The 10889-nt window shown below is 33.0% G+C and overlaps 1 long non-coding RNA gene across 1 annotated transcript; it reads left to right on the forward strand.

Annotated features, from left to right (window-relative positions):
* The first annotated feature begins 1528 nt into the window (after positions 1 to 1528).
* On the forward strand, positions 1529 to 3063 carry LOC114580586. Its single transcript, XR_003702028.1, has 2 exons — positions 1529 to 1869; positions 1959 to 3063. It is a non-coding gene; the product is annotated as an uncharacterized LOC114580586 (long non-coding RNA).
* Positions 3064 to 10889: the final 7826 nt, after the last annotated feature.

A 10889-nucleotide genomic window follows, 5' to 3' on the forward strand; every position in this document is an offset into this window, starting at 1 on the left:
TTCGTTTTGCCTATTCTGTTGTGCTATTTCTATTTGTTGCTCCTGTGATTGCTCAATATTCCCAGAATTCATATTTGTTATGCTTGTAAGGGATAGCTTCATTGATTTGATTAGTATTTGATTAATTTTAAGATAAATTTAATGATTTTGATGCTCATTTTGATTATATTTAATTCGGGATGAATTAAATAATTGTGTTAGCTCTTATTTTATTTTATTGTTTGCAATGCTTACTGTTAATATGTTAAGTTCTTTGTTTTCTTGAACACGTTTTATCAAAAAAAAAAAAAGTCAGCATTTATAATGTAGAATTCTACAATAAATTTATGAAGTAATATTTTTAAAAATTTTCATGAAGAATTAGACCGTTTAACCAACCTATTGTGATATTTAACACTTTTTAAAAAAATATAAACTTTAATGTGCATATAAATCTAAAATAGTAGAATTCCAAAATCATAGGGATAGAATTGAAGTAAAACATAAAAATGATTTTTTTTAATCACTATATTCACGCAATCAATGATGTTCATCATAAATCAATATATTCACGCAATCTGTTTAATTAAATGATCTAAAAAGGCTAATGGAGTTAACTATCACCTGATTAAAATATTGACCCATAAATTTTCAAACATATTAATTAACTAATTTAAAAAAAAAAACACATGCATAATAATTCTATAATAAAATACAATTTATTTAGGATAGATTTTATTTATTAAATATTTTATGAATAGTTTTATTTGATTCGATATTAAACTAATTCACAACGTTCTATTCTAAGATAGTCATTGATTTGGTTATTCTTAAACAAAATTTAGGCTACAGTATGGATGATTTATTTGTTTAAAAAATTAAAATTATGTAATTTATTAATCAATCAATTTCTACAAAAATATTGGCCCCTGACATCTACTCGCTAATATAACTTTAAATACATAGCAGGGTTATTGTGTATTGCAATTTCTATATGTGCGCATACTAGATTTTGATGTAAAACTAAAATATTAAAAACTCTCTCCATCATCATAAATTTTTTTAAGAGATAATATAATTATTAAATAATTACAGGTAGGGGTGTCAATATTTGACATGAAACGAAAATCTGACACGGACCCGACCCGGAAAATCCGGGTTGGACCCGACCCGATTTCAAAACGGGTCGGGTTCGGGTTCCAGAAATTGACCCGTTTAAAAAACGGGTCGGGTTCGGGTTGACCCGGCGGGTTGCCAGGTCAACCCGTTTAATTTAAAAAATTTCAAATTCCCGCCCTTTGTCTGTTGCCCGCTACCCCACTGCCCGCGCTGCTGCCCCGCTGCCCCCTTTTCTTTGGGACATTTAGATCATTTAAGACAAACTCACACACACAACCCATACACATGGACTCGAACCTTGGAACTCTTAGTTGGAAGCCTAAGCTCTCAACCAATAGGACAAGGAGAGTTTGTTGTTTTCGTTACCTTACTAGCGGTACCAAAGAAAAGCCTCCATGTACGAAAGGGCCTCCCCTCCCTCCTAATGAGCTCCAAGGTGGACCACCACCTGTCTTTCATGCCCCCCATCTAGCTAATTCAATGTTAAATATCTACAATCAGCTCGATCGCCAGACCTTCTCCTCTCTCGCCTTAGCTATCAATTGATCGGCCACGATGGTGAAGACAGCAGCGGCGCTTCCGGTCTCGAAGCAGGAAGAAGAGGTGGTGGATGCGATCGAAAGTGGCCTGAGCGGTGTACGGACCGCGGAAACGCTGCTGCGCGTTGTGCCGATGGGGTTCTGCCTCGCCGCACTAATCCTCACCATTAAGAATTCCGTGGACAACGATTTTGGCTCCGTCTCTTATTCTGATATCGGATCCTAGCTTCAAGTTAGTTTTTGCTCTCGCTCGATCTCTGAATAGGTAAAGCTTGCTAGCCTCTCCTTCTTTAGGAAATTAATGATTATTAATTTGTGCAGGTATTTGGTCTACATGAACGGGCTAGCTGTGCGCTGGCTACTCCATCTTCTCAGCTTTCTACACCGCTATCCCCCGCCCCCTTTACATGTCTCGCGCTTGGACTATCTTCTTCCTCGATCAGGCAAGGTTTCTTTCTTAGTGAGATTTTCTTGGAAAAGTTATTGCTCATAATATAGAAACAATTTTGCGCGAGAAAATGGAGATAAAAACTTATTTTTCACTTCAAAATACAGTAATACATCAAAAAATGACTAGATAGGAAAGTTAAGCTTTACTGCCAAGTCCAAAGCAACAAGAAATAGGTTTTGGTGGATGCCAGCAACCGTCCTTCCTTAGTACTTGAATGAATTCCCTGATTTTTATAAATCTAAGCCAGTTTCACAATTCTAAAATAAGCTGATTCTTTTTTCAAGAAAATGCTTCTGATGAAGAAATGTAGGAGAACAACTCCCCCATGCTCTTGTGGTGATTCAGTTTTCTGGTTTCTTTCTCCTTCCAGCTTGCAGCAAAGACATCACAGTTGAGTTTTTTTTCCTTTGGATTCCTGCAATGTTATTCAAGTGCACCCTTTCTTTAAAGAAAACAAGACAAGCACAAGCAAATTACTGCTAACCAAAAGAAGAAAACAAGATAATGAAATAAAGAGTTGACAGAGAACTTAACATAATAATTCTTGCAACGAGGTGTCTTCTCCTTCTCAATCTTTCTTATTTTCGCAGTCTTGATCCACTGCATTGGTAAAGTATCTTTGGATAGATCTACACTCTACTTCACATACAACCGTTGTATTTGCAATCCTGCAAGAAGGCAAGGGAGAAAAACAACAAAGAAATAGAAAAAAAAAAATTATTATTCTGTATAAATAACTCAACGAACTGCCTATATATCTGTAACAGTTTTTGAAGCTTATAACTAGAAGAAAAAAATTAAAAGAGAATCATCAAGAACTGATGGGGCAGATAGATAAGAACCAATAGTAAAGAATTCTAGAATATATTGTCGAAATCAAGTGCTAAATATAAAAAATTTACATGATTGAGTGACCAACACAACCAAATGAAGACTATTAGCATAAAGCCCAATCTTCATGCAGCAACAACAACAACAACAACAACATCAAGCCTTTATCCCACTACGTGGGGTCGGCTACATGAATCCTTTGTGGTAAATATTAGCTAACTAGCAAAAGGACATGCATATGAACATTGTCTACTCAAAAGCATAATTTCTGGCCATATATTACAAACAAAGGCAAACATCTAAGCTTTAAAAAAAAAAAAAAAAAGGCAAAAAGAAGAAGCGCTCCATAGTCCTTCACAATGAAAAATACGTCAACTATAATAGAATCTCGTTCATGTGAAGGTTATTAAAAACTAGAGTGCATGAACTTATATCAAGAATCAATACAATCCAGTAATTAAATGAACATCAAACAAAATTAAAATATGCATAAAAGGTCCAGAAAAACAAATGAATATTTGTAGTTGTGGGTACACGGGATTTTTCAGTTTTTACTTCATTTAGTGATCTAATTCAAAAATAATAATAAATAAATAAATAAGAACAAAATCTCCTGATGATAAAAAAGCGGAAGAAAATCTAATGATGATAATGCGAAGTTGATGATAGAGACTCTTCAGCAGTAGCGAACAAGCAAATTAAATAAGAAAACATCAAATACTATTAGCATAAAGCCTAATCTTCATGCAGAAGAAAGCAAATAACATAAAAAATTACAATTACGAACAACCTGAATAAACTTTTTGAAACATCTTCTAATAATGGTTCTTGTTTCATGTTTCAATACTATATAAGAATATGCAAAAGAAGAAAGGAATATTAGAAATCATGAGAGCTAGTGGATGCATATTCAAAGGGTTTAAAATAAACTCTTTGATTTGCATTATAAATAAACAAATTATTAAGCAAGGAGTAAAAAACTCTTCATGCAAAAATAAAATCTTACATAATAACATTGATAATAAATTTTGGCAAATCATAGTCTAGTCATTTAAATAGGGGATTGAAAACTCTTGATGATTCATGTTGGATTTCTACTTCGTTGTTCAATTTCTTTCTCTAGATATGCCTCAACATATGCTTTTGCCTTTAAAGATTCTTTCAAATTTGTGTCTCTGAGCATTTAGGTCCTCTCTAATCATCATTATAATTTAAGCATGAAAGTACACAATTTCAGCCATACAATTCATTTAGATTTCTGAAATTTTCTTTTAGAATGTTTGAGTGATTTGAAAAAAAAAAAAGAATACTTACCGAAAAGTTCATTAGGCAAAACTGCAATTGTAGGAGAACCGTTATAAACTCTGAAGAGGCTAAAATAATTGGAGAATATACTTACCATAAGAGACAACGAGGATGAAGAAGAAAAGTCAGGGCAAGCCGAAGAGTCCCGAATATGAAAAGAATGTACGGATAGTCAAAATCGTTCGCAATAGGAAACAAAGCACGAATCGATCGTGAATAAGTAAGCCGAAACGGAGGCCTAATTCGTCTTTTATTTGCTCTTTGAGAATCCGCCGCCTATTAAATACAATTAATTAAAAATATAAATGCAATTTAAAGAGCAATTCGAAGAGTTGTTTAAAGAGCCGTTTAAAATAATAAAATACAATTTAAAGGGCCGTTTAAAGTAATAAAAAATATATAGTACTATTAAATGAATGGCTAGGATAATTTTTTAAGAAATAAAATGGAAGGACAAGATTTATTGGGGATGGAAACTAAAGCCCCTTTTATAATAGTAATATAGATAGTATAGACATAGATTTACTCTCAAATAGTACCTTATAAGTTTTTAACATTTGTAAGTTTTAGCAATCAATTCACCTTTCCATTAATGAACTCTTCCAAAAGTAACATTACAACACCTTTGAAGTATGATTTTAGCTTGTGCTTCTATGTAAGGGGCAAAATTTCAGCACTTATAACATTCACAGGAACAACTTTAGTTTGTCTATCTATATACATAAACAAAATTCAGTAAAAGCAAGATTGAAACCATAGAAGGCAAACAGGTGGAAAAGTTTAAGGTATTATATATGATGGTGAGGGATAATAGCTTCAACGGTTACCTAATGGATATGCATACCGTTTCCGAAGGATGAAGAGGGATAAAAGCCTCAACGGTTACCTTAGCGAGATTCCAACCGTTTCCGAAGGGTTTGACATTTTCCTTCATCGACCTAATATTTTAATGAAAGGTCGGGATAATATTTTAAAAAATAAAACGAAATATCATAATTGAGTATGAGTGGAATCCCAAGCCATTTTTATAATAGCTTAAATTTATTAATCATTAATACTATTTAATGCAATGGGTTATCTTAAAAGTCTTTTTTTGTGAATTATGTAATAATTATTGCAATTATCTTAATTAAATACAATTTAGAGAATACATTAATAATTATAGCTAATATGAAATGAAAAGTTGAAGTTATAATAATTTCGGAAATTAATTGATTAGTTGAAAGTTGTTTTTGGATTGACTAGTTTAAATGCACGTGTACTGTGTGCATGTTGCTATAATTTTAAAATATGCTGAATTAGAGATCCAAAAATGTAAAAGAAAAAAGCACAGGCCGAATGCATGTCCAAAAGTTTGTAAATTAAAATGCATATATATGTAAAAACACCTAGTCTGCCTTATTAAAAAGGGATTATAGACAATACAATAAAAAATGAGCAGACATATCTCAATCATAAAGAAGAGGCTCTTAGAGAAACAAAACAAACAAAATTTGTGGATCATATATGTAATTACAAGATTGGAGCATCCACCTCTTCAAAGTGTTGGGCTGTAAAATCATATAACGAAATACAAATAAGTCACACCAAACAAAAAAAATACTATAAAACTTTGAGAAATTTTACCTAATAAATTATAGCCAATGTAAAAAAATTCACCATATATATTACAAGCTCCAATAAATTTCATAGCAAAAGGACACAAAGAACGGTTTGGAGTGTGATTCGTTGAGTTAATTACAAAGAGAGCATGTCCTATTACGACAAACATCTCTCATATAAAATATTCATTGTTTTGAAGCCACCAATATGAATTTTTAAAAAGGAGGTAAATTTGAGAGAGATGGAAGTGTCCATGGCAACTTACCATCTTTACCTATACCCATTTACCTAGCAGTAGCAACAACAACTTCAAAAGTCCTTGGAGGATAATTTTTTGCAATGCCATTAGGTATGTTTCCAAGTATCTTATCAGCCATTACAACAGCATTGTGGCAATATTGATAGCTTGAAATGCTTCTGACTGTTCCAATTACAGCAGAATGCCTCTCCAGGACGAACTTTTATTATATCCAGTGAACGTACGCAGAGGAACGTTCGGTTTTAGGCAAAAAAGTGCCTGTACTGAGTTTTTTCAAAAAACTCGGTACACCTCGGTACTCGGTGCTCGGTACTCGGTACAGGCGCTTTTTTTGCCTAAAATCGAACGTTCCTCTGCGTGCGTTCACTGGATATAATAAAAGTTCCTCAAGGACGCAACTATTTATGAGAATGATAAAATCTGAACTTAAAAGATTAAAAAAAAGAGATGAATTAACCATGAGAATTGAAAATCAGATGACTAAATTATTTGACAGTGAATTAAGTAAAATTCCTGAGAAGGAAAAAATCGTAAAAGTGCATGCAGCTGATACCACATGCTAGGAAAAAGAAGCATTTTTTTGTTTTTTTAACCAAAAAGAACAATATAGTGATCCAAAAAAGAGTACACAGGACAAAGCAAATGCCAAAAAACCAAAAACAAAAGAAAATACAAAGATAAATCCAAGGAGGGCACAATAATTGGCTAAGGCTCCCAGCTATCCCGAAGTCACACACGGACCATCCAATTTGACGAAGATAGCGCTCCAATCGATCCAACCACTACGAAAGCATCACCAAAGGTTGCCACCAGCTGTGACAATGAGGGAACGAGCCCCAGCCACATCATTGCCCAATAACCCACAAAAACGTCACCAGCCAGAGCAAGCAATAGGACAACAAGCAAAGGAAAAAAGGGACTACCTACCTCTCCTGCCCCTCCCACGAGAGGCCACAAAGATAACATGCCTATCACGAACCAGTTTAAAATCCATACCATGAAAAAGAAGCATGTTAAAGGAAACATATGTGTTTTGAACCACCTTGAAATGAATGATCCCTTAGCTGAATATCCTGAATGTCAACATCTGAACAAAATACTAAATACAATCAAACAAGTATGATATAAAGAACAAAGCCTCTGGAACAAATTCACCAAAATCTCAATTTGCTTGATCGAACCAAAACAAGTTGAAATGCTATATATAACATTCTAATTTTTAAACAACATAAAAACATCATTAAAATTAATTTATCTAAAGTAAACAAGTTGAAATGCTATAAATTTACATGTAAAAATTACAGTTGTTGGTTGGAAGTATAATTCAACAGCGCATCACAAAAATTGCTAATGCAGCTACTGCAAAGCAGATTATAAATTCTGCTATTCAGATCATAAACTAAAGATATATTTGAAATAGCTGTAATTTTTCATAAAGATGATGGTAGAACTGCAAAGGAGAAACTAACCTTTTTAAAAGCTATTGTAGAAAGTAGTTTCCCACATAAATTTTTTTTAAAAACTCTTAAGATGCAAGGATATAGTCAAGGGACATGAACATCATAAATGTAAAGCTATATAAATTAGTTCCATATTAACAAAGTTTTAATTCTTGCAACTGAGTCATAAGACAACATAGGTTGAAAGGACTATCCATGCACAAAGTTTTTTGGATGCTATTGAAGATTTATAATGTAGTTTTTTTTATGCAGACATCAAAAAAATTTTTTTTTCGACAACGACAGCTCTAATCAAACTGTATACAGTCGCACAGGATTGGTGAAAGGGATTCATGTTCACTACCAGTCTACCCACCATCAGGGTGAAAAGAATTTCGGCTTCTCCACTACAAGTTGGAAAGATATAAGTGATTTTGTAAGAGCTTTTTTGCTTTACTGTGGGAACAAAGGAGAGCCATTAAAGGATAAGTGCAATACCAAGAGAGGACCCCCAAGGAGTAGATGTAGGTTAAGGTTTGACCAAATCACTTTATAATTGTGTGTGTGTGTGTGTTTTTTTTATTTCCAAAATATTATATTCTTGAAAATCTGGTTTGAAAGTATAGTGATTGCTTTGAATTGAATTTTCTGAGCAATAAAAACAATCTGAAAATAAAAAGAACAAAAATTTTTTTTGTCCATTTTTCTACAAAATCAAAAATTAAATTTATTTTGGTTGTTTGTTGTTTACTTCAACTTGTGTATTTGGTTAAAAAAAAAAAAATTTTTAGAAACAACAATTGAACCCCCCACTCCCTCTTCGTGTGTCTTGGGCAATTCAATAATGTTTAACAAGCTCATTTAAACTTTCAAGAGTGACATGCCCCGTAAATATAAAAAAGATCATGGGCAAATTCGAAGTGCTCCATCGGATGGCTCATACTGATTCCCAATATCACCGAGCATTTGTTAAGCATTTTAGCATCTTAATGATGTCAGAATGAAGCAATCTTGGGCTCGTTAAATTCTTCTCGTCGAGCTGCTCAATTCAACTATAAGCATGCTATATTTGGATATCATCAGGTCATCTAATTAATTATTTAAAGCTTTTAAAAATGCTTTGGTCCATAGATGTGGACCCATTTTGGATCAAATTGGGCTGATTTTAGTGTCGTTGGGTTCGTCTCCTTGAGAAGTTCAATAGGATTTCAAATGGTCTTGAATTTAATTTTGAAAGTTTCAAACTTGAAAAGCCTTGATATTCGTACCTAATAAAGAGGATTTTTGATGTAATGACAATTATAAACTCGCCTAGTTTTTATTTTTTCATGGTAAGTTGATTGTATTGTCATCGGACATCATTGCTTGTCACCCTCCTGCTCGTCAAAAACAAACGCAAGTGTCACCATCAATGTCCATGGTCTACAGTCGCACACCACGAGCCACTACTATCAATTTACTTTATATTATATTCATTTTACTTCAGAAATAAGATAATAATTATAATAATTTTTTTTATTTTTTTACACTCCCTCAAAATAACTCTAAATATATTAAATAAAGTGCATCCTTTTTATTTGCATTACTTTTTTTAACGAATAAAGAAATCAGTTAATAAAAAAAATTTAGTATGAAAATTGGAATAAGTTTGTTTGTTTAATAATAATAATTTTTAGAATACTCTTAGCATAAGAAAATTTAATAATTTTGATATTTTTATTTTTAATTTTGGAGAATTTATCGAGAGAGTGGAAATCTTTGAAAGAGGAACGAGCTTTTATTAATGATTTTAAGCAATGAAATCTGCTGTTCAATTTATAAATAATAGAAATACATAAACCTGGTTTAACTTATTATAGCATATTTCGAGATACGCTGTTAGCCCATTACAAAATGCGAACGAGCTTTTGGGCCACAAAGGCCCAGCAATGAGCCCCTACAATCCTAGGCCTTCAGATTCAATTAAGAGAACAATTATTGTCCTCCGACCAGACGTAGAGGAACGTCCGGTCGGAGGCCAAATCGCGCTAAAAAATGAGAAATACCGAGCAATACCAAACAATAACGAGGAATACCATCACGTGAAGACCCAATACCGATTTATACCGAGCTATACCGAGCAATACTGAGTTATACGAAAGTTGTACCGAGTTTTTCCTAGAAAAAACTCGGTACAACTCGGTATTGCTCTGTATAACTCGATATTTGTCTTCACAGAGTGGTATTCCTCGTTATTATCAAATAATATCTAGCAATACCGAGCAAATACAGAGTTTTTTGGCTGGATTTTGCCTCTGACCGGACGTTCCTCTACGTCCTTACACCGGACCTAATAAAAGTTCCAATTAAGATGAGATTTGCCAGTCATCCAAAGCAATCTAAGGAGCCTTGACCCAAATTTTTCTTCAAATTCAGATTATAATATCCTTACCTTAAAAAAAATTACTCAAAAAAACAGTCAATGACTCACAATTCTTCATTGATCGAGCATTTTATTTATTTTATGGCTTATAAGTCTTTGATTGTTTATATTATAATTGAGCGACGCTTCATATAGTTGTGTAAGTTCTCAATATATAATATTTAATAATATTAAAATATATATTTTTTTAACTTAGAAACTCATATAAAAAGAATATAAATATTATAATGAAAATATGATACATCAAAATTAAAAGTAAGACGTGAATGCTAAAAATATTAATAATGATATTTACATTTTTGTTAAAAATTTTGAGTTAATAGGTTTTCATGAATTAGTATATTATGGTATTGGTGTTTTAAGTGGCACAATTATAACAATTTTTTTTTTCTCCTTGTCTTGTAAAAAGGGAATTGCAAGGGAGAATAAAGCGAAATGAAAATAAAATCATGCCTAATAATGGGTCTCAAGAAAGCTTGGGCTCATGCTTAGCTAATAACTAGTTTGATATTTTGAAAAATCCTAATAGTCTAAAATATATAGAAGGATCATTAAATGCTAATTGTAATGGCTCGTTTAGCTTGAAAGTTTATTGTTAGTTATGTGTGGAATCTGATTATCTTAATTAATCAGACAGTAAAATTGTCTCGGACATCAAATGAATTTATGATGTTGGGGTCTCCTCCTACTTGGGTTCGGGTGTTTTGAATAAGGGAACTTTTTTTTTTCATTCAACACCTCGATGTTGTGTACTTGAGCCCCATGCTATTGTGTACTCTCAAGTGTCCCAATATTGTGCAGCCAAGCGCCACAGTACTATGTACTTGAGCCGAGCGCTCCAACGTTGAGCACCCCAGCACTGTGTTCCCAAGTGTCCTAGTGCTGCAAAGTTTGTCAGGAGAAACGACAATAGCAAAGCGTCTCAGCAGACTATATATATATA

This window comes from Dendrobium catenatum, unplaced genomic scaffold, assembly GCF_001605985.2.
Source record: "Dendrobium catenatum unplaced genomic scaffold, ASM160598v2 fragScaff_scaffold_1105, whole genome shotgun sequence".
In the NCBI taxonomy this organism is placed as follows: Eukaryota; Viridiplantae; Streptophyta; class Magnoliopsida; order Asparagales; family Orchidaceae; genus Dendrobium; species Dendrobium catenatum.